The following is a 24,967-nucleotide window of genomic DNA, read 5'->3' on the forward strand; positions in this document are numbered from 1 at the left end:
TCTCACGTCGTGTTCACAAACAAAGCGCGTGTAAACTGTAAAAACCGCAGGTGTAAATTAAAACGCCTTGAGTCCTCCTCAAACCCAGCTAGTGTGAAAACTCCTGAGCCCACTACGCCGAGCTCTCCCTGCTAATTACAATAGTCTGAACCAGGAAGTGCTGCCGCCAGCCTATGGCCTCCGCCGCCAGCTCATGGTTATTCATGAGGCGCGCCAGTCCACTGGTGGAGGCTGACAGGAGGGCGGCGCACAGCGGGAGCTGCCGTGCGGGGTGGTGCGGGGAGCGCGGAGCGTGTGATGCGTAGGGCGAGATGTTGTTTTGTTGTGGCGATCAGCTGAAAGTGGCATCGCCGTCCGGTCTGACACAGCGGCAGCAGCAGCAGCAGCGGGCCCCCCACGCCCCAGCACAACCGACAGCAACGCGACTCTGCGTCCACAGCAGCGCCCCACAGCCGCCGCGTCCGGCGCATCTCAACCCAGGAAATGCGGACCTCTGGCCCCTTCGCTTCGTGATAGACGGCTGCAGCGCGCACACCGTAGCGAGCTGGTAAATATTAACCTAAATGTTTCTGCCTGTGCTGGAGTTGGTTTCGGTTGTGCTGCGGTGGCCGCCAGAGAAAGACAGAGAGAGAGAAAGAGAGAGAGGGGTGAGAAGTTGAGAGCAGATCCCACCCTTTACTTTCCTCTGCTTGATTGTGTGTCAAAGTTGAGCTGCGTGGACTGATTGTAGCGGGTTTGTTTTGTTGATTGGTTGTTTTAACATATGCTGCATGCAGACGAGTTTGGCAGCAGGCAGGGGCAGCAGGTCAGCTGGATTTCGGGCAGCTTGGGTAGCGGCTCAGGGTGCTGAGCGTATAGATGACAGCACATGTCTCACCATGGACCTTCACTCGCCCTGCTCGGTCTTCTTAAGATCCCAGCTGAGGAAAGCAGCGGATCGTATGTCTGCGCGTGTGAAGAAGCAGATCCAGATGGTCCAGCCTGTGAGGTTGTCCAAAGAGGGCTGTACCGTCACTTTGTGGATTTGTACAGGATGACATCATGCTTCCACTCTGCTGGTCTTGCCCTTGTAGTGTAGATGGGCTAAGCCTTTTGTTTTGGTTTCTCTTTACATTATGAGATAACGGTGTTGCTTTTGCTGGACTTGTTGAGCATGCAAATGAACCTCCAGGGAGGATTTTCAAGACTAAACCCCAGAAATAAAGCTTTATGTGAACAGATTTGCAAACACGTTTTAAAAGCAGTGAGGATAATTTGTTTATTGAGCATCTGAATAAATTACAATGTCATTGAAAAGTTCCTTTAATTTCAGCACTCGTGTCCAAAAAGTGATTTGGATTCGATGCACATGGTTATATTTACTTGCTTGCTTACCTACTGCTAATGAAAACCCGAAATTGCAATTTTTCAGAAAATGGTATAGTTACTAGTAAAAAAAGGATTTTGTATCTTGAGATGTCTGCCTACTAAAAAGCATGTACAATAAGTGCACTCAGGTTTTGGTGGGTTTTCCTTTTGCATTGGTGGAGTTAACACCCTGTGGCTCTGCTGAATTACTAAGGAAGCTTTTTTTTAGGAGCTTCCTTCATTAGGTCTGTTATCGCTCATTTGCTCATGACAAGACTCCATTGGTTCTCTGTTGGGTTTAGGTCAAGAGAGTATATCAAGTTGCATTTATTTATATGAATTTTACACATTGAAGTTGGACGTAAAGCCAAGTGGATTCTGCGCCTCTCCACTCTTAATCCAAACTATAAGATTGCGCTAGAGTTTACTTACTTTCATAATAAAAGTAATACAAACCCTGTCCGTTTTCTCCAGGTAAGACTATTCTGACATTGTCCCCGGTTCAAGGCTTAGCACCTGGAATGCAGTTGCAGCACGTCTCCTGCATGTGTGTGACGGCTCTTTACTCATGACTTCAGCCACACTCCCTGTGAATCTCTCCCAACCTTTTGAAAAGTCTCTTCTTCCCAACCCTCACATGGATGTGGTCAAGCGTCCTGCCACGACTGTGACCACACTTTTTTCTCCCACGCTGTTTTGCTTCCACTCAACTTTCCATGTTCTTTGATACTGAACCCTTTGAACATCCAACCTTTTTAGCAATGACCTTTAGTGACGTATATACTCCTTGTGCACAGAGTTACTGACAACTGTAAAGACAGCACATTTTTCTCTGGTTGTGTAAGCCTTAACATGACATTAGCTTGACGTTTATCTAGTAAAAATCTTGTTGGTGTTATGCAGTAGGTTTGATTTGGGCTTTTTATTAGCTGCAAGCCGCAATTGTTAGAAACAATCTCCCTGTGTGTAAACAAGTTGCATTTATTTATATGAATGTTACACTTTTGACTCGCACAGTCGTTCTGATGAAGTTCTGCTTTTTTGGACACCCATCGCTACCTTTATTGTGATTTTTAACTAGAAAGTAAAGTTATGTACCACCCAAATTATGTATAAATTAAATAAGATTTTAGCATTGAGTTGAAAAATAACTAATTATATATGGTTAATAGCTCTGGTTTATACAGATAGAATGGCACTATTAACATGATATAAACTGAGGGGATGTTAAGAATCTAAAAACCTGGAGCAGAAAAACATTTAGACTATTTCGAAAATATATACCTGTCCAACAACAAAATGTTTTACTCAGAAAAAAAAACATTGTACGTGTTTTTGTTTTGCACGATTACCACAAGGATAATCTATTTGTAAACCATAATTCAAGGGGTTACCTGTTGATTTCGGGATCCTAAGCAGAAGCTTAGTTCACTTATAACTTGGGCCGGCACTGGGTAATATCATAATTGACCGTCTGATATTGTGAGATAATTTGATGGTAAGATTAGTTGATTGTTTTCAGATGTGACCTGTAGATTGTTTTATTTGAAAAGCTTGAATGTACAGCTACACATTATATTGATGGTTCACTTATCAGAATGCACACTAAATATGTTCTCCCTTAGAGATGGGGTGGGGTGTTGACGTTTATTTGGCTGGAAAGAATTACTGAGACATTTCCAAAGAGTTTAGGTACTCTTGTGGGCACACTGAGTATGATATTAGGATTAAAAGAAGGGAAACTAAGACTTCCAAGGTATGGTGGAAGAGTAATGTTTACTTCCAGAGAAAGATGCGTCATAATTTGTGTGGTCACATGTGAAGACAGGCTAACTTCAGGAATGACTAAAAGCGTCTTTGACTTTGGCTTCGCCAGTGTTTCGTTTTTCACACACAGGACAGTGACAAACAGTGGGTTGCCAGGTTGGAGGACCAAGGACAAAGCCAAAGATCATGTGATCTAGCAAGGTTAGCTGGAAGAGGGACAAATCAGATGAAATTATGTTGGTATAACTTATAACAGCTTGGAGAGCAGAATAAGACTTCCTTTTTGGATAAGAACCTTCTCCCATCTGTAAAGCACAGTGGTGGTAGAGCTATGATTTGGATATGTTTTGTTTAGGTTATCAGTTCATCTTTTGGTCACTGATGGGGAAAAAAATTTACTCTTGCAACTCGGTTCTAAAGCACAACCTTTAGACTTAAAATGTCAATTATTTTTTTTATCTCTAATTCTGTTGATCAAGTTAACCACACAACGTGTTTGTCTAAGTTTATGTAAAAACAGTGCAAGTTAAATCCAGTTTCTCCTTGGAACAATGTCACAAGCTCGTACCTTTTAAAAGCGAAACTAATACAACCACCAGTGATGCTGTCGTGTCATTTCCTCCCTTCGTGTCCCTTAGTGTCATACTTTAACCCACAGACCAAAACATACTGAGTGTAACGTTGAAGGGCCACGAATGGAGAGAAACCAACATGTAATTATTGCTTATTAAATCAGCACTAAGCAGCAGCCTTGCAGTGCTCTACTTCGGCCTGGGCCACCACTACTTGTGCTGCTGGCTGAAGAAAGACACTTGGGAGTCCCGGGGGGAGGGCGGGGTGGGCCCACTTCTCCATTTCCATGCAAATAGGAAAGATTGTATAATAGCCTGAATGGATCCTGCTCGTATACTTTGACCCAGCAGCTGCTGCTATTATTTTTATGGCTGACAGAGATGGAAGTTAAAACTTTTCCGCCGGGCTTACTTTGAAGTTTGTTTTACTACTTTGTAGCGTGGCTGAAATAAAAGCGGGATGCTCTGTAAGAACAACTGCTAACGTTAAAAGCTGGGACTAAACTTGATCGTTCATACGAACCCGTCAGTCAACAGCTTGGCAGCGACAGTTTCATTACAAACTGCACTGGTATTTACTGCTGCAGAAACTTGCACAACGAAATTTCTCAGGTGTAGCTTAATGAAAACAGAAGTCTGTCATGACTGATTAGTGCATGATTCAGCCAGACATGCCCATCTGTTGTTATTTGACTTTTTTCCCACTGCCACTAGTAGCTACAGATCAAAACAGGTCTTGTAAAGTGTCTTGCAACAGTAGTCACTGTTCAGTCCATCATCTAAAACTGTGTGCTAGAGCGTAGTCTACCGTGGCTGCATTAATTAGAGGAACATCCAGGAGGTGAACTCTGGAGGAGCTGCAGAGATCCAGATCCAGAGATGTCCTTAGAGGAACAGCTGTCAGTCATGCAGTCAAAAAATCAAACAAATCTGGAATTTAATGCAAATGGAATGGAAGAAATGAAAGCAACGTAGAAGACGTGACAAACACGTGGACCCACATGAACCACGAGGCATTTTTTGGGTTTTATGTCATGTTTTAATGTCATTCCATTATCAGAAAACCTACCTGGAGTGTTGCTTTGATTCTTCCCTGGATGCTTGCGAAATCCTTGAATTTTCTGTGAAAGTATTTTGGGGGCTGCCTGAACGCTTGCTTCCACAAAGCGCCATCTATTTCCACACAGCTCCTCCTCAGAGCTGCAGTTTTCAACTGAGCTTCGTCTCACAGAGTACTCCTCAGCCGCACCTTCCCCACTGAGCTCCACAAGACTAGTGGCAGCACCAATTAGCAAACACCTGCTGGGACTGCAAGTCAGCAGAACTTATTGTACTTAAACTACTTCTCAGTGAAACGCTCCTAAGAACAGTAGCAAATGACATCCCGGAGGAGCATTGTCGCGATCACTTGCTGAAGGCGGAAAGTCGGAAAGAGGAGCAGCTTCTTAAAGAGACAGGCCAATTTCAAGCCGTAAGATTACAAAGTCAATTTAATTTTTAAGTCATTGTTGATAGATACAGAATCTTTTTTAACAACTGAAGGCAACACAGTTACTTGACTGTGCTATAAAATGCCACTATGTGCTTGGAAAATACATAAAAACTCTCCTTTAGACTTTTTTGCCTACATGCAAATATTGCGTGGTGAAAAACTAACACTGCACACACTGTCCCATTATGAAACACAGCGGTGGCTGCATCATTCTGTACGGCTGTTTTTCATCAGCAGGGAGAGAGAAGCTAGTCAGCGTCGATGGGAAGATAGTTTGGAACCAAATCATCATGTGTAGAAAGACTTGAAAATGTATCCCTACAGAGCCTCTGTTCAGTCTACATGATTGTATTTTATTTTACAACAAAGAATGAGCACATTTAGTCTCTAGATATGGAGAAATGTCCGCAATACACCCCCAAAAACCCATTCAGGTTTATTTGCGGAACAGAAGTGTTTCTTGAAAATGTAAAAAATAAAAATAAATAAATAAATCACCAAGGGGTATGAGTACTTTTCTTCAAAGCCTTTAATAGTAAATGGGGGTTGGATGTGAAGCCTGATGACTCAAATGTAAAGAATTGCAACTGGGAGGGAAGTCTGGGAAGGATGGGGCTGTATTTGGAGCAGATAGTCAGACATGACTCCCATTATGACTGTAAAAAAGCTACTAATGATCAGACTGGAGCAAAGAGTCAGCAATTCATCTGTTCTTATTTGTCTGAATTCTTTATGCGGAAGTGTATTCTCTCTTTTAACATGTAATATTAATATCCTGCTGTTCATTATTTGCTCCACACATTCTTCAAAGTGCTAAATGGCATGTGTGAGCCTGTTGAAGTTTTCATTCGGTGTCAGAGGCTTAGTAAGAATGATGGCAATGATGGCAATATATATATATATATATATATATATATATATATATATATATATATATATATATTAGGTGTGTGTCACTGTTTTCTTTTATATATATATATATATATATATATATATATATATATATATATATATATATATATATATATATATATATATATATATATATATATATATATATATATATATATATATATATATATAAAAAAGAAAACAGTGACACACACCTAAGTCATAAAATCCCTCTTGGTGGCAGGCCGAAACCTTTTGATGTCCATGCTGTCGCTGATTAATCCTTTTCGGTAAAGCGCTGTTGAAGAATAGACCCACTGTTGTGCTGGGAGACTGGACTGAACCAGGAACAAGACATTGGATACACATTTACACGAGCACACAGTGCAGAGCGGAGGCCAGGAGTGCCATTCTGGCAGACACACAAGTGTCCCACTAGCCTAATAATCTTATTCCTAGGCATGCAGGGTGCTCCGAGCTGGTGCTTTATTAAGACCGGTGGAGGTTTGTGTGTAGGATATTTGTATCAAATTGTGTCAGGGTGTGTGTAGTTGTTGGAGGTGCGGGGGGGGTTCAGTTTTCTGTTCGCCTCTTGCTCAGCCCAGGGTGTTGGCTGCCTCTTGAACTGCAGATTAAGTTTCATTGTGTGTGTGTGTGTGTGTGTGTGTGCCATGGGCCGGTGTCTGGATGTGTGTTACAGTTCGGATGCCTGGCCTGCTACCATGCGTATTTGCCCAGGGTTATGTAACTATGAATGCACACAACGATATACGTAGCAGCGCATGTTCTGCAGGATAGAGGAGCTCATAAAAAAACAAAACAAAAAAAAAAAAACGGACGGCTGTTCATTCACACACACTCCCTTCATAAGAGTTAATCATTACCTAGTCTTGCACAGTCGGTACCCGGCTGGAATGTTAGCGAGTTTGCCGTTTGTGATGGCACTCGCTCTCCAAAACAGGCCGCATGTTTGTTACATCAGAGAAGTGCCAACTTTTTCACCAGCCCATAAGTTATGCAGTTGTTGCCTGATTTATATTTTGCATTGTTCTCTTGTGTATGTCTTGTAATCCCTCTGTTTTCTTCTTATGGCAACACTGAGGGCACGTTTTTGCACATTGGCTGGCGTTGTGAAATTGTTTTTGTTGTTGTGTGACTGTCAGCCTCTGCGCTGAACACCGCAGGTATGTTTGGAAAGGGATAGGTCACGATATCACTTGTGAGATTTGCGAAACTTGAGGGTGGCGGGAACTCACGAGGACACGAAAAGTCAAAGTTTTTAAAGAGTTTCAGAATAATTTTTTTGAAAGAGCCAATTATAGTGCCTTTTGAATGGGATTAACACAATTTTATTAATTTATTTTTATTGTGGTTTTATATCATAGACCAGCATAAAATGGTGTATAACTGTGAAGTGGAAGGAAACTGATGTGTGTTGTTTATAAATTAAAAAATAAATAAAGTGCGGTATGCATCATGATGACTTTAAAGAACAAACCAGATAGGTCGGAGGTTAAATTGTGGAGAGGTTTAAAGCAACATTAGGCGATAAAACAACATCCCAAGCGTTCTCACACAGCACTGTTCAATCCATCGTCCCAAAATGGAAATTAATACTGTGAACCGATCAAGACATGGATGCCGACAGGCCAAGGAATGGAGTGAAACAAGAGGCAGCCAGAGACCAATGGTAACTCTGAAGGAGCAACAGGGATCCACAACGATTATGTACATGACCTCTATTTATCATGCACACCACGAATCTGGTCTTTATGCAAGAATGGCAAGAACACAGCCATTGTTGAAGTAAAGCCATAAAAAGTCATGGTTGGAACCCAACCATGAGTAAAGCACATGTGGCTGCTCCAAGGAGTTTATTACCTACAAAAAAACTTGAGTTTGAGGTTCACATATACCCTCCAGCAGGTCAACAACCCTAAGGCAAAATGAACCAAATTGAGAATTTGTGGCAAGGCTTGAAAACTGTCACCCAGAGATGCTATCAGCTCAACATGATCTATTTGCTTAGGCTGAGCTTCACATATTTTATAAAGATCAATTAAACAAAGATTTAGTAGTGGAGACATACCCTGAAGACTTTCAGCTGGAATTGCAGCTAAAGGTGGTTCCACAAATAACTTGGTTCGAGGCGGTTATTAGATAATTGCTGCACAAAGTTGTTTTAACTGGATTTAATTTCTGTTGATGAAACTCCTATGAGCTGCACGTCAAAAGTTGTTTCCCTGTAACACGAAAAGAAAAAAAATCATGGACAGGCTCAAAAGGGTGTTAAAACTTTAGTAAAGCTCTGTAACCTTGCAGGGCTGCACATTGTCATGGAAGATGCAGTCTTTTGTTCTGCCTGGTGATGCAGAGGAGGTATTATTTTTCAGAACAGGATATCACTTCCTCTTCTAAATCTCAAGCATTCCTGCTCTGGGTCCCATGGCACCTCTCGGACCACGCCCTTTGACAGACAGGGTCTCTGTGCAGATCACAGTCTCCAGATGCTTCTTCACAACCTTAATCTGTGCTCATTAAGCAAACACCTGCAAAGAGGGCAGCTGTTTACCTTTGGTCTAACTTCCCTGAAATCCCCTGGCTGCATCATCCATTAGGATCTTCATCTGTTTGGTTTTATAGCATTAACACGGCGGTGGCGGTGCCTGCAGAACTGCTTAACAAAGGCGAGAAAGAGGCAGGAGTTCTGATTGTATTGTTTAAATTTAAAGATGTTTATTTTTGTTTAGCTTCTTCAAAGTCCAGCTCCACTCCACTTCTCTCTCTCTCTCTCTCTGAAGGAGCCGTATGTTTCAGCGTGTTACGGTACCCCTGCAGAAACTGCAAGTGAGGATTGGAGGGGATTTCTGCTCTGTGGGAGGCTAAGAGAGCTTTCGGAGTAGAAATCCTCCCAACCTTGCTGCGGATCTGCCAAGCAAATCAAGGCGGCAGGCGATGCTCCGGTGCAATCCCCCCTCCCCTCCCCAGCCGAGCTTCTGTCGCTGAGGCAGGGAGGCTGAACTAACCCCACGGATCCAAAACCAGCAGCTCACCGCCCCCTCCTTCGGCTGTACGTTTTTAAAAGCCCTGAGAAATCCGTGGAGCAGCCTTCAATAAAATCCAGATTTGTTTTGTCTGACTCTTGGTACTGGCAGTCTGCTGCGTGCCATGTTCAGCCTTGAGGAACAGTCTCTTACCTGTGGGGCCTTCGGGCTCTGAAGTGTGGAGGCTTACAGGGAGCTCAGAGGCCAGCTTCTTGTTATTTTTTCGGGGGCGAGACTGCAGTCTGATCTGTTGACTCACAGGATATTATGGCGTTAAAGTTTTATCCTTAATGCTTGGACTTGCATGTACACTGCCCGGCAAAGGTGGTCATTTTCCTTCCCCTTTTTAAAGGCATTTTGTCTCATTACAGCTCCTGACTTTTGCATATGTCATTGCAACTTGATGCGACAATAGCTAATAACTGTAAAGTGAGGGTAAATTATAATTACTTGTGAAAATAGAAACTCCGAAAAGTGTGGCATGCATTTGTATTCAGTCCCCTTTAATCTGATACCCATAAATAGAGCCCTGTGCAATCAACAAATGAAGGGAAACCCTTAAAAACATTATAATCATTGGAGCTGTACAAGAAGTATAAATAATTTTCCTAGGTATGTTCATATGTTTTTGGCTCTTGTAGAAAGTGTGGCCCAACATTGTCAGTGAAGGCCTAGAGAAGAACACCTCTTTTTTATCCATCCATCCATTTTCTTACACCCTTATCCCATTGCGGTCAGGAGGGTCACTGGTGTCTATATCCAGCTGTCAACGGGCGAGAGGCGAGGTCACCCTGAACAGGTCGCCAGTCCATCGCAGGGCAACACAGAGACAGACAGTACAAACAGCAATGCACACACACATTCACACCTAAGGAGAATATAGAGAGATCAATTAACCTGACAGTCATGTTTTTGGACTGTGGGAGGAAGCTGGAGTACCCGGAGAGAACCCACCCATGCACAGGGAGAACATTCAGAAAGACCCCAGGAATCCAACCTGTGACCTTTATGCTGCAAGGCAACGGTGCTACCAACTGCGCCACCGTGCAGCCCATCACTTCTTTTTATATGCTGTTGGCTATCCAGCTGGGTGGTCGACTGCCATCAGGGTGGAAGCTCTTATTGTTTTTTTAATTTCCTCCCTGAAAAAGCAGACAAACTCCACAGATTTTCATCCGTTTTTGCTACAAAAGAAACGTGTGATCATTGTTGTGGTTTCGTGTTGGTCCTGATGCTCTGCTGACATCCTGTCTGAGGTTGGAAAGCTGCGCTCAGTAAGCCTTTGGGTTTTGCACTTGTCTCCTATTTTGATGTATGTTCACTGCAAAGGAAGATGCATTTATACATGATGTGTCTGAGCACAATCTGTACACTGTGTGTGTTTGCACAGCATGTTCTGTGGCTGTTTATGTGACCAACGTTTCTGCTGATCGCTTCATATTCCGGGCCCTGAGTTTGGGTGTCTGTTTCATCTAATTGAAGGTCAATATTTGCATGAGCATTCCTACAGACACGTTTCCTGCAGAGGCTCGGGTTGGAAAGGACACAGGCTGCCCCTGTGCTTTAAGAATCAGACTGGCTGTCATGTTCTGACGTAACATCCTGATGAAAATGTTTGTGGTCTGATGTTTTTTAAAGAGTCTGAACTCATCTTGTGCACACGAGACCATTAAAGTAACATTACTGGGGAATGATGAAGTTCTAAAATATGCGCTTAGCAATATGATGGTTTTAAACTTTAGTGTCCAAATAGGGTATTTGAAAGCAAGAAATTGAGTTGGAGGAGAAACAAAACGCAGATTGCAGGAGTCAGGCAGTCAGGCCTCATGCATTGATTGCAGGAAGTGTAATAACTCATAGCTAATCTGAGCCATCAATTATTTTTCAAGACTGTTAATGTCAGGAGAGTAAATATACATCCAGTTCACAAGACAAGAAGATATAATACAGTACATGTTTCATAAGAAGGAGAGTATTTTTTTTTTTAGAAATCCACAGACCTGTACTTTTTATTTCATTTTAAACTTATTGAGTCAGTTACAAACTGCTCAATGCAGTCCAGGGGTGACTGGTCCATATATTGAGATTCCTTATTTTCGTCTGATTTAAGTTAATCCAAATGTTGAAAAAAGGTTTTGAAATACTTCCATTTTGTGTTTTTACAAATTTCGAACTAGGTTTTAATAATCACTGTCGAGAGTAAAATTATTCAGTTCAGTCAAACATTTTTTTGAAATTTTGAGCTCCATATGATCAAACGCAGTCCAGATTTTTTTTAAAACTGTGAAGGAAACATTTAGTTTAGCACAACTTAGGAACTATGAAGCTGTTTACTGGCTGAAAATCTGAAATTTAAAGCTTTATTTCCATACCCAATTTTCAGTAATTAATTCAGTAATGCATAATTATCTGGACTTGGAAAATGATAAAATCAAATTTCAGACAGGTCAAGACTGAAACTGGACATTCTGATCGGTCAGTTTAGTTAGTCCAACTGTAAGAAGATTTTTTTTTTTTTGCATTGTAATTCATGTATATCTTGCCAGTTTTAAACAATCAATCCTTTGCTCACACTGAATTTAGTGAACTACAAACCAAACCTCAATAGTGCCAAAATCTAACCAAGTGTCTATGGTGGTAAAAACCCAACAACAGAAGACAAGAATGAAAGTAAAACCATTACTAAAGAGAAGTTAGTGTGATAATTTCACCGCAGCCACTCCTTACTCAAAGTGCAGACTTTCTTTTTCTAGTAGTTGGAGTGTTTTCTGTCTGAGTCAAACTTTTGCAATGGATTATTGGTACTGAAGAACACTTTCATTTCTCAGAGAAATGTTGAAGGTTTGACACATACAGTGCCTTCTTTGTGCCTGAAAAGCCCGGTAGCCGCCATGCAAACACTAGACTTTAATGAAGATTTTCTTTTTTTACACATGTTAAAAAATATGTTGAAGTGTACAATTATTGACCATCAATTCTTATTGAAGTTCTTATTGTTTAAATCTTAAAGTTGTCTGAAAAGAACTAAGAACTGTGAAAGCAATTTTATACATATATAAAAGTTTGTCATAAAAAAAAAATAGAAATCCTTCACTTCAGTGATTAGTGATCTGCAGAAAATGCAGATAATCTGTTAAAGACACTTTGAAAAGAACATTTTAAAAATTATTTTAAGTGCCACAGTCTCACACATACATACACTGTCTGCAACATGCATTCTCTGCAAACTTTTGCACCCCTGGAGAGGATCCCCTCTACTCCCCCCTACACCCCCCCCCCTCGCCTCTTGCAAGAGCAAAACCCCCGAAGCTGCTGACACAGACTCACGGAGCGTAATTGAGAAAATAAACAGATGATGGGGGGAGAGTTTGCCTCTCATCGTGGGGCTAAATGTTTATCTTCTGCTGCTAGATGTTGAAGGCAAGGTTTTCATCTGCCTTTGATTTCCAAAGATGGATAAGGTGCTGAGGATAAACTAAGAGAAGGTAAATAGTTAAGGTTTGCGTGGCAGAAAAAAAAACAAACAAATAAAAAACATAGAATCTCAAATCTTCGGTTTTAGTTTCCTGTTAATTTTTTGTTCTTGTAGCTTTTATGTTTCCTCTAACTTTGTTTTTGAACTCCCCACGGCGATGGATGAAGCCCACAACCTATCCACTGGATTTTCAGATTTAACTTTACTGATGAGAAAAAGGCTCCTAAAATTCAATCTGCCTGCAATAAAATGCAACACTTTGTTTGGACTGAACAGTAGCGTGATTAAAAATCCTCTAATCAGCTTTGCTGGTGGGACGACTGTGCTTCAGGCCCCCGGAAAGTGGCAAACTTTGAATGAATCTTCAACAACTTTCACTCCAGTAAACGATGTGGTGAGCAGAACCTGGTCAGAGTTTACATGTATAGCCTTTTTTTTTTTTTTTTTTTTTAAATATGTATTTTCCCAGAATCAAATGTTGAGATTGTGCAGTCGACGTGTATGAATAAGAAATTCTCCACATTTAATAGTGGTTTCAACAAGGAGCCACTGAAAACCAGACGTTTCAGAATGGATTGACGAATGGATCCATGATTGGATGAAGACATGGATGGACATATGAATGGAAAATGAATGACTGGATGAATGTCTCGTGAATAGAAGATGTATTATAGAAAGATGGCTGCATGGACGTAACAACAGACGAGTAATTGTTTGTTTCTTCCTAAACCTTCCCTTGCTGTTATCCTCTCCTCCATTGGAGTGATGTTTACTCGTCTTTAACAGAACCTGCAGCTATTTAAACAGAGCAGGTTTTACTGCTCTGTAACATGTCTCAGTATTAGTTGGCGACACGAGGCAGTAAAATTCAATGGGCTGGGTGAAATGAATTGTGCCATCAGTTAGCCGTAGCTGCTCTAACAATAGCTATGGAGCGATATTGCATATGAAGCTTCCTGTAAGAAGCTCTTCCTCTTAGTCCGAGGAGTTAGATTGCTTTAATTATGTAATCCTGTCATTGTCAGCCTCCTCGATCGGCAGTCAGTGTGTTTGTGTCCAGGTAGTCTGCCGCCTCCTCCCTCTTCCCTGTGTTGCACTGTCAGCATGCCACGAGGGAGAAAAGGCCAGCTTAGTCACTGCATTCAGTTTTTCATCAACACTCTGCAACTTTAATATGCTTAATGGCGCTGCCTTTGTCCTCCGAGGACCCTGCCTTCGCCCTGGTGTCAGCTGATTGACAGCTTGCTGGGCCAGGGGGATGGTATAGTGGAAGGACATGCGGTGCTCTTCTCTGGCTCTGGCCAAGACGTGATTTTTCACTCTGACAACTGCAGCCACAAGGACACTACAGGCTGGTGCACACCTGGCAGCGGAGTGGGCTTTTATTTCTGTTCTCTGTTATCCAAAAGACTCCTCGTTTCTTCTTCTCCATCTTCAGAGAGCCTCAGTGTGGGTATAGCTCTCATTGGGATTCTTTCTGAGCATCGTTGCGTCAGAGCAGCGGCGGCGCTGGATTCCCACTCATTGCCCCTGAGTAGGGTGTCCATTACAGTGGGAGTGGCCAAATTACACAGCGGCGGGAGATGGGAGAGAGGAGCCCTGGTGAGAGCTGTGTTGTGAGAGGACAGGAGAGTTGACGGGTGTAAAGTGGAGAAATCAATTCGCTCCAAGCAAAAGAGCGTGAAACACACAAAGGCATTGTTGCCTTGGTGTGAAGAAGCATGTTTTCAATATCAGCCTTATGACCAGCTTTGCAGTAAGGTTGTAAATCCTGAATTAAGTTGTTACGGTTAATGCTGCTGCAATTTTTTTTGTTTTGTTTTTCCTTTTTCTGTCAGTGCAAAAGCATAATGTGTCTTTGTCAGCCTGTGGGATGGATGGTCTTGTGAGAGCGAGCTGTCCCTGTTGTAACAGTATTTCTTTCATTGGCCGTAGCCTGTGTTTTCCCTCGCCCGGTCCGTCATGTTCTCAGCATCTCCAAAACACAAGTCAGACGTCGGTTGCTCAAGAGATGAAACCGTGGAAGTGGCGGTTCGCTTCGTTGGTGTCATCAGGGTTTCACCTCATCAATCCCTGTAATGCAGTGTATTACCTTTCTGTGTAACTTCTCTGTTATCAGATTATCTTCTGTGCAGTTTTTCACTCTGAACAGACTGCTTTATTTAGTTTTGTTTCTCGTTTGCCACACCTTTTATACTTTGGTTTAGCACAGGGGTCTACTGCCCTGCACCTTTTAGATCCATCCCTGCTCCTACACACCTAAAATCACTAGACTGCATCATCAGCACACCCTCAAGTTTGGCAAAGCTATGTAACGAGCCATTAACCCTTTCATGCATAGTGGTCACTACAGTGGACAGCTGTCTAAAAGCCATTTTCTTGTGCTTCTTGTGGATTTTTATGTTATAAACTCACATAAAACACTGAAGTGGACACTAATGCATCATAAAATACTCTATCAACTACTGGCCATCAGCTGCAAATGCAAGAAATTATTTTTGTTAAATCCAATATGGCCGACAGACAAAAAAGCATGCCAACCGACCCGGTCACTCCTTCTACTGTAGACGACTCTTGCAGGTAAAAGAAAATATTGTGACATCAGATAACCCCTAAAGAACAATACAACTGATGCACTTTTCAAATAACTTTGTATTTGGAGAAAATTACAATTGATCACCTAAAAACATAAAATATTTTAACATAACATTTTTTTTCCTACTTCTTTTTAATGCCTTAAGAAAATCCAAACAATTTGGAAAGAAATCTTGACACAAAGGATCATAATTCATGCATGAAAGGGTTAATTTGATTCAGGTGTGTTTTAGCACATTAAAAATAAAACACCAAAAATGTTTTACTGAAAAACTTTCTAACTTTTTAAACAGAAGACACGCCGATTCTCATGTCTAAATATATCGGTAAACACTGCTTTCACAGTTCTCCGTTCAGACATCCATTGACAACCTGCCAAACCACAATGAGCAACACAAAATCTGGCGGTTTTCAAGTCTTGGTCTAAGAGATTTTGCTTGTAAATAAGTTGGTGTGTGTTCAGAGAATTTTCTGTGTTTACAGAGTTTTGCTCCAATTACAGTATGTGTGTGCCTGCAGCATGCGCACACACACACACACACACATGTTTGCGTGGCTATCTTTGTGGGGACTTTCCATTGACTTTCATTCATTTCTACAGCCTAAACCTTACCGTTACCCTTTTCCTAACCCCACCCATCACATACCTAACCCTAACCAAAACTTAATTCATACCTTAGCCCTAAATCTGACCCCTGACCCAAAAACAGGGTTTCCCCTTGTGGGGACCAGGCTCCGGTCCCACAAGGAGCAATTGGTCTCCACAACGTAGCATATGTCAGGAAAATTGTCTCCACAAGGTATTACAAACAAACACACACACCTACACACACACACACACACACACACTGCACACAGCTTGTCGTTTAACTCCCCCTTTGCCGCATTTGTTCTAATACTGGTAATCTGTGACGATGTGCACAGCTGAAGGATTTGCAGCCCGTATTCAGCATCGGTAATGAACAGGAGTGAGGCACCAGATTAGATTTTTGACATATTCCAAATAGACTTTCTCCTCTTGCTTTGACTTCTCACTGGAGGGCACATCTTTCCATTTGTTTAAATTTTTGCAGGTTCAGCCTTATGACTTCCTTGTCAGCTTTTCACGGTTCTCTAAATGAGTTTCTATAGCTTAGAAATTTTTTTTCGAGAGTCGGGCTGTGTTAAATTAGATTTGGACAAAGTAGCTGACCTACTGAAGGTGTTGCATTTTCTGACCTCATTACTTGTAATTTTTGCATAGCCAGACCTCCTAAGGAGGAGCATTAGTGGTCAAACATGAGCTATTATCCTTTGTGGGACGAGAGAAGATACGCTTCTAAGCATGGATGTAGCGTGCATGCATATTGCATCTGTAAAATGTTAAAACGTGTCAAGATTTTGTCGGCTCTAACCACAAAGAAATATTGCTCTTTGTTATTTATTTTGGTAGTATGTTTCAGAAAGCTAGAAACGGGGGAAAATAGAAATTTTAAAATCATATGTATTCCTGTTTGATATTATTTCATATTAATTATTATGCATCAATTTTGTTTCTGATCATTTTGTTTGGAATTTGACACCAAAGTGAACTTTTTATAAGCTTAGAAATGTTCCATAATGTGTGAAGGGATCCGTTTTCTCTAGAAACTGGATAACTAAAATTGGCACATCGCCGCAGAACAGCCGAGTCAAAAACTTGTTTAACCACGTTCATCATCAAGGCTACTCTGCCGTGTGAAAATCTTTCCTGGAAATTATTCATTTATCACTCAATCCAATTTAAAAGCACTCGTAATTTTTTGACAAAAATACACATCCAGAGTTTTTATCGCTATGTAACATTTTTTTACCCGTTTGAATATTCTCTCTCCTAACATGGACAAACAGCAGTGTTTTTGTAACGGCATCCACCCAGACGTTAATCAGTTCTAGGTGTATGCATCCACCAAAGCTATGCTTTCTCTTGAGACCTGAATCAGCTGATCAACTGAAGCCCATCATCCACACGTTGACCAATTGTACAGAAATACATTTTATTGCATTTCTTTTAAAAATAGAGTTTTAATGGAGGTGAAATGAGCTCTTTCACTCTTTGCGTATTTCTTTTCTGATTGATGCTCTAATTCATCCCTTATTGTGTCAAAGTCTGTGATGGATTGGCGACCCACCCAGGGCGTACCGTACCTCTTACCTAATGAACGCTGGAGGCACAGGCAGCAGATTCAGTCACCTTGGAATGCCAACTGCTTGAAGTTGCTGGAAACTTGGCTCTGTTTTCTAAGTAATTAGCTAATAATTAGTTGCCTACTTGTACATTAAGCATTGAATTTACATGGAAATATGTTGAGGTGATTATTAATTATAGAAAAGGGGGCGGTGGGGATGTAAACAGTGACACTGCAGCTGAAAGTTTGGTTATATTCTAAAGTATTTTTATATCTTATGTTGTCTCAAATGTAATTTCTTAGATATTTTTAAGTTTTGTCAAGGCTGGGATAGTTAATTAACCATCATTAGAAGCATTAATTATGTATCTAGTTTCTTTCACATTGCTATTTTGTCTAGTGACCTGCACTTCTTTGAGGGGGATTATTTCTAGACCTCTAGAGGTAACAGAGGAGTAATGAATTATATGGATTACTATAAAAACCAGTAATGCATGGATTGCATTAAATCAGCTACTATAACAAGAAGTAGCAGGAAATCAATTTGCTCGGCCACCTATCCTACATTAATGTGCTGATTCCTCTCCATATCTTTTTATTATTCTCTATTTCTCTTTGTCTTCTGCCTTTGTACACTTTTCAGACAGCATCTATTTTCAGCAAAACCTTTTTTTTCTCTCTCTGTTATATTCAAATGATCAGGCTTGCAGGCAGGATGATGCAGCTCTCAGGATGAGTGGGATGGTAGCAGAGGAAGGAGCAGAGGGGGTGCCTGTGGTTCAGGGAGTTTTTAATTCTCCTTGATCAGATCTTTTCAAGGCAACTACAACTGGACAAAGGCATGCCACAGTTCCTAATATAGGTCAAATTACCTTTTGTGCTTGATAACCAAGAGCACAGTTTATCATTTCACATTATGGCTTTGGTGGTCAGCATATAATTCCCTGGAGAATGTGTTGAAAACACTGGGATTTTTATCGCCCTCTGTAACTGCCTGTGTTTGCAGTGACAATAATTCTTGTTAACACCTAGAAATAAGTCAGTATAGTCAAAGTGTGGTCCTGTCTCTTTGTCGAGTAAAACAAACGGAGCAGTTGTTGACACAGTTCTGTGTGTCTGCTAACTCAAAGTGGGCCAGTTGGTTCCAGTAGCTTGGGCCATATTTTAGTTACAGTCCCGGTACATTGGGGTTTTCCATCCATGCTTTTAATAGAGGCATGAAAAGTTGGACAGTCACAAATAATCTCCACTCTACTGTCTTGTGTGATGCAATTCAAGCAGACTTGAGTTGTGGTGCAGAAACAGGGCGGTTTATGTCTGGCTGTCACTAAGATTGTGTTATTATAAGCACACAGCAAAAATTGGCTCTAATCGTGACATCATAAACCTCGTGTTTACAGTACAGTAAAACTGTCTCTGCAAGTGAGAACTGTCGATGTAAAAAATAAGGTGACCACAGTGTGATTATTTAGGTCTTTTAAGTATCTATTAGCTACCCACCTTCTATTATATTGGGTCGTCTCAGAGTGCTCCAGTAAAATAGCATGTAGTAATCACCAAATAGCTATTTGGTGATTTACTCACCAAATAGCCTGGAAAATTCCCTTTATTGGCTTCAAGTTTGAAGCCTTACAGCTTATGCTGGTTCAAATCCCAGCATGTGGTTTTGCATGAACCTGTTTTTCTTGACAGCAACAAATGTTTCTTCCCAACAAGAGTTTCTGCAGCACATTTCTACTGTCCTTTCCCAACATGTTTTCAAAAGCTATAATGTTCTGTTGATATGACACCTTAACCACAGTTTCAACCATCACCTGTTTCTAAATATTATGTCTTCAGTAAATTTACACCATCTGGGAATATTTCTGCGTTGTGCAGTTTGCTACAGCCCTTAGCTAACATTAGCATTAGCCTCTGTTTTGATATCACTTGTTGATAATTTAGCTCATTACATATTTTAGTATCACTAATTGTGTGCAGAAAAAGAAAATGTTCTCATGTTAGACCTATCTTGATTGCCATGATATTTAATGAGGTGTGCAGCTGTCTGGTGACATCAGAGCACAGCACTGGGAAGGTCACACAGCACAGGCATACAGTGAGCAACAGAAACTAACAAATGAAAGAGAGAAACTAATACTCTCTTTCATAGTCAACCTAAGTGCAAAAGGAGTTTTAGGTGAAATCCATATTCGTAAAAAGTGAAGCATGCAACGTGAAACTGCTGCTGTGCTACAGTTTGTTGCTGGCTAACCAGACAGTGAGTGGTATCAGCTGGGCTGCTTGGTTGGTTGCTTAACCTACCATGCTTAGTCTACATCACCCAGAATGCCTTGCAGTTCTGGATCAGCGTTCAATGAAATGATCAACATTCTTTCAAACAGATTTTCTATTAATATTGATCACCTGTTGGTCACAATGGACATCATTGTTGTTTTTCTGCCCCGCCCTGTGAACCTAGCTTAAGGTTCACATTTACACAGAATTGTATTATTATGGTGCAGTGTGTTTTTTATCTTGACAACTGTGTATAAATGATCCACCCGATGCCGTTTAAGAGCTGCTTTTCCAAAGTGCCAAGGCCCACGTTTCAAATGGCACAAGTCAGAACCATTGCACAGAGCATGTGTTTTTATTAGTGAGACTCTTCTGTCTTGTCTCGGAGTTTCTCCTGTCCATATGCAGACAGTTTGTTTTCCCTCTTGTGCTGTTACTTTTTCCTCTCACTCCTCCTTTCTCTTTGTATTCACCCTCACCTCCACTTCCAGTCAAGTGAATGCATAAACAAAACAGCGAGTGCTGTGTGTATTTATGAATCGGCTTCGAAGAGAGAGCTGACGAGGCATGGATGCTCCAGGAGAGCCTCTGCTGACGGGCCGCTAATGCAGCATGGCACCGAGCACAACGGGCAGCGGCGGCTTGACGTGGAGGAGGCAGAGTAAACTTTACATGAACGCTATTTTAAATTGAGTTGTTTGTTACTGCAGGTAGCAATTACTCCGGACCAGTCCAGTTTTGAGTAAACTCTGCAATCACAAGGAGGTCCGTGTTGATATGTTCTGTGGGCTCGGTCGTCGTATTTGAACGCTCTGGGGCCAGGCTCTCACCTGTTGACTCGCCGCTGCATCTGTGTTTGTCCAGGCAGCAGTTCAAGCAGCGACAGCTTGAATTAACATCGCGGCGGGTTACCGAGATGTGGCGATAAGTCACGGCGCCAGGGTCGTGCACGAAGCCAGAAAGGGTGAACCTGTTGTGGCTTTTGCGCAGAACAGCTGCAAAAAGAAAAAAAAAAAAAAAAAAAGGAACTAACGCTGGTTTTCCCATCACGTGGGAGGAATCCACAAGGGTGACTTCACAGAAAAACGACAACTTCAGCAAAAAATAAAAATAACTGTGCGAAAGTGATTGCTGCTATAAGACAAAGACGGGAGTCTGCTGACCAGCATGAGAAGGCATGGTTTCAATTACGGAGAATGCTCTGTAGTTTTGAACTCCGTTATCTGTTTGCGACAAGGAAAAATTAATTCGTAGTGAAAGATTGAATGATGCTGAATATTTTCAAAATGTAGCTCGCGCCAACAGAGCTTTTGTGTCTTTCCATATTTACTCAGTGAAGTGAACGCAGCTCTCTCATCACGGTGTTGCAGCAAGCACATTCTTTTGTTCGCACCGTGACAGAGGAAAAGCTAAATACAAAGCAGCCGGCTGTGAACGACGTGTACAGTAAGCTGCGTGGGAGAGCGTGCTCTGTGGTCTCGACGTCCACGCATCAGTGAAACCTGTGAGCACAAGGAGGGACAGCTTCTGAAAATGTCAAAATGTCAGTTCCTCTTTCTATAATTATCCGCACCCGCCTCCCTGTGTGCTTTGTCACTCTTTTATTTTGTTTGCATACCACTCGTGCCAAGTATCGAACCGTCCAAAAGGGGATCGAGTGTCTCTGACAGGAATCTCTGTTTAAACTTTTCCTTCTTTCTTTAATTCGGCCTCTTTCAAGTTCAAAGTTGACCCTCCAAAATTCGCCATTTAGACAAATCAATCAGTGCAATTCTTAAATGTAGACTTTTAAGCAAAGATATGACAAAAATGCCTCCAATACTCTTTAAGCATAAAGGGTATTGGGGTGTCGAGCTGCTATGCCTTCCATGAAGGAGACAGTTCTGTGAACCCGGAAGATATTGGCTGAAAATGGTCAAAGAGAGTCATTATTCACACTAAAACAAGTATCAACATGGGCTTGACAACCACTCGGAGAGGAAGAAGCCATTAGAAACATGGCAGAATGTTATGTTTAAAGTTAAAGCTTGGACTCAAATAGGTTTTTCAAATGGACGACTGTCCAAAGCATAAAGTCAAATTAGATAGTGAGAAGAGACTGAAGGAATACAACAGGTTCTTTTCTTTGGAATATAATCATAACTTCAACATATCTGTTAAGAAGGTGCAGTTTGCTGTACATTGCATTGTGCTAAATTTAGTCAAATAAGTCTAAGTGATTTTATTTTATTTTTTTAACTAAGTTCTCTAAATTTTCCACTGTTACTGGCAAACTCCCAGTAACCAACAAGCAAACCAAGATCGCTGTATTCACATCTTTCACTAATTCAGAGCTGCGTTGGAATAATGAAAACCGACAGCTGCAGAATTACACGACTGTTTGTGAAAAGCCTCAGTACTTCTGCTGCTGATTGTGGTTCTGTATTTAAAAGTAAAAACAATAGAGATTAAAGTCAGTAAAATATGTCACAATGATTTTTGTCGGGAGACAAACAAGGCAGATGATGGAGTAAATGTACATTTCCGTGACGAGTGAGCGGACTTAGGGGTCTAACATGCTGTTCCCAAATGTGTATCAGCCGCTTCTCTCCAAATTTAGAGTTTTCTTATTTTTAGGGTTGTTGTTTTTTTGTTTTTTTTCCTCTTTTGGTAAATACAAACAGGTATAGTACTGCCGAGCCTCGTACGCACTGGGTAGGGTCCCTCTTTAAATGGATCTCATTTCTATCATAACACCACAGTCTTCTGAAGAGAATGGGTCAGTTTATTGGAAAACCACACGTCTGAAATAATCCAGCCTCACGACAGAGAGAGTTCTTTCTGAATGCTGACATATTTTCCCACTGCCAGTGTCTGCAATTTACAGGGTGAAAGTCCAAAAATATGTCATGTGCACGGTTGTCTGTAAATGCATAAACCACTCATTTGGTCCAAATTATAGTCTGCGGCTGCTCCAAAACAGCACAAAGTTTCTTATAAAGCATGATGTTTGCATTTTAGGTGTTGCTTCTACCTACATTATAACATGTGTGGAGAAGTAAAGAAATTTCCTCATGCGACTGCACCACAGGGGAGTCCTTGTTTCCATTTACTGTAAAGGCAAACAGCTTTGCATATACTGTAAGTCTGGACTGCTCTACACTTATAGAATAACGTACTCAGTATTTTCACACCTTCACAATCGCTGCACTTCCCATTTTGAACCTCACTTCCCCCGTTAAAGATGCTCCACTCCAGGAGATATCAGAGTTTAAATATCTGCCGAAGCTTTCCTGTCTGGAACGTTTTCTTTTGTAACATTTATTTTTGTTTGCTGCTTTTAGTGAATAAGACAGAAACCCACACATGTAGTGTCTGCTGAACAGCATCTGTTTGTGCCCATAATATTCATATTTTAAAATAATAGTAGCGTTTAACGTCCCTGTGGAATTAATATTTTTGAATTAAATGTGGCATTCACGAGAATGACCCTTTTAGATTACAAAAAAAAAATTGTGTTACAGAGCTGCTAAATCTGTTGGTGAGATTAAAGAGGGGTCTAAGGGGACTGCTACTTTTTAATAACTAAAGTATCTGCTATCAACTTTGTAGCTTGATGGGACTGTCAATGCTGGCTAACCTCTTTGCTGTCACCCTCAAAACGTTTACATGTTAGGAGTTAAAAAGGGTCTAAAAAGTTGGTGCATGCTGAGACTCTGCTCCTCTGTAACAATCTTTTCTGCCATGAATTGATGATCATGAATGAGTAAAGAGATGTAAGACACTGAAAAAGGGTTGCACCAAGCAGCTCAATAAATTATTTGGTTTTGATTTTGAAAAGGTGATGCTGCAAAATGTTTGTGCAGGATACACAAACTTTTAGAGTATAACTGAAAAGTGCAACACAGAGCACCACTGCGTCAAAGATTATGATCAGTGGTCAAAACAAAATCTTTGTAACCACATTTCCTCACAGCAGACTACGTATAGGAGACAGAGAATTACATTAAATTGCTGGTTGTCAAAGTGGTATGAAGCATACGACTGGTGGGTCCGAATCGGCTCGCGGTTATTACTAAACATCTTGTGGTAGACGGGAATATTTTCTCCCCCAAAATGTTGGGTTGACTAAAACTGCAAAAGTGTGATGACACGGTGAAAGGATGAAATCAGCACCACCCATTCTTTAAAACATCTGTTTACATTTTATGTGCAACGCTGGCAGACTGAAATTTTCAAGGTAAAATCGGCTTTAATATAAACCTGATATCAGATCAAAGAGTCATGTTGTTATCGGAGCCGTGATCGTTATCGAACCGTATCGGTACCTTTTCCGGTTGCTGTGGAGCTTTTGGGCAAACTCGCGTCTACATCAGACCAGGCCTGGTCTCAGTGTTCGTAACATCTGTGCTGAGCAACTTTCCTGTCAATCAGCGCCACAGTGGCAGTTCTGTTCTGTCCTCTCCCTCTTCCACTTCCCGACATCTTCCCGTCAGAAACCCTCGGTCTGAGGAACAGTGGACAAAGGGATGACGGATGGGTGAAGGTCCCTGACAGGGAAGTACGGCATGGAAGGTGTGTGCTGTAAAGGATGACAATGAGCACATTCAGGCAGACACAATACAGCGCCTGGGCCTGCAAAGCTGGCAGCATCAGGCCGGCACAACCCCATCTACAGCCGTCAGCTGCACTGAGCCGGGGGGTAATCACCCAGTTCTGAACAACACTCCTATTGACTGTGGCAAAATAAAGCAGAGGGAAACACAAAGCACAGATGTAAGAATAGAAGACGCATGTGGTTAACACAAGAATCACTCGGGGAAGGGGTGAAGGAAAGCACGAAAACGGGGCGTTTTGAAAGGGAAAGCAAACAAGGGGGCGGACGAGCATGAAAAAAGACACAATTAGAGCAGGAGAGGATCATCTCCTCCTCCTGACTCATCCGCATCTCCTGGCTGCGAGTCCCACCCGGCCACCACGTGTTGCCGGCCTGCATGGATTCATGCTCCCCTCTGCCTGCCTTCTGATCAGCGGCCCAGCCATCCGCTCATTTCGAGTGCCGGCTCGACACTGTGCGGAGCGTGTTTATTTTAGAACGTGTGACTCACACTTCCTGCGCTCTCTGCCAGCGAGGCAAATCTCTATGGAACAGCAGGACCTCCGCTCATTCTCAATTCTCCCTCTCCTTCTCTTTCTGTTTTCTCCCTCGCTCGCCCGCCGTGGCGACGCAGAGCGGGTAGGCCCGGCCCGGGGGCTCCTGTGTAATCGTCTGAGCCGATCCCGCTCTGGAATGCATTTACAGATGCGGGATCGCAGCTGGATGAGACTGGGAGCCTTTTTTTTTTTTTTTTTTTTTTTTTTTCTGCACGCATGATGAATGT

General features: G+C 41.7%; 1 protein-coding gene across 2 annotated transcripts in view; it reads left to right on the forward strand.

The window, feature by feature from the left end:
* Nucleotides 1-238: 238 nt before the first annotated feature.
* hivep3b (HIVEP zinc finger 3b) overlaps nt 239-24,967 on the forward strand; it is a 49,173-nt gene continuing 24,444 nt past the window's right edge. For both annotated transcript variants that reach the window (XM_014990716.2, XM_014990715.2), the window contains exon 1: nt 239-547. The gene's annotated coding sequence lies outside the window, so the exon portion shown is untranslated. The remainder of the gene's footprint in view (nt 548-24,967) is intronic.

Source organism: Poecilia mexicana, unplaced genomic scaffold (genome assembly GCF_051168715.1).
Source record: "Poecilia mexicana isolate PSO_F unplaced genomic scaffold, ASM5116871v1 scaffold_16, whole genome shotgun sequence".
NCBI classification, from domain to species: domain Eukaryota; kingdom Metazoa; phylum Chordata; class Actinopteri; order Cyprinodontiformes; family Poeciliidae; genus Poecilia; species Poecilia mexicana.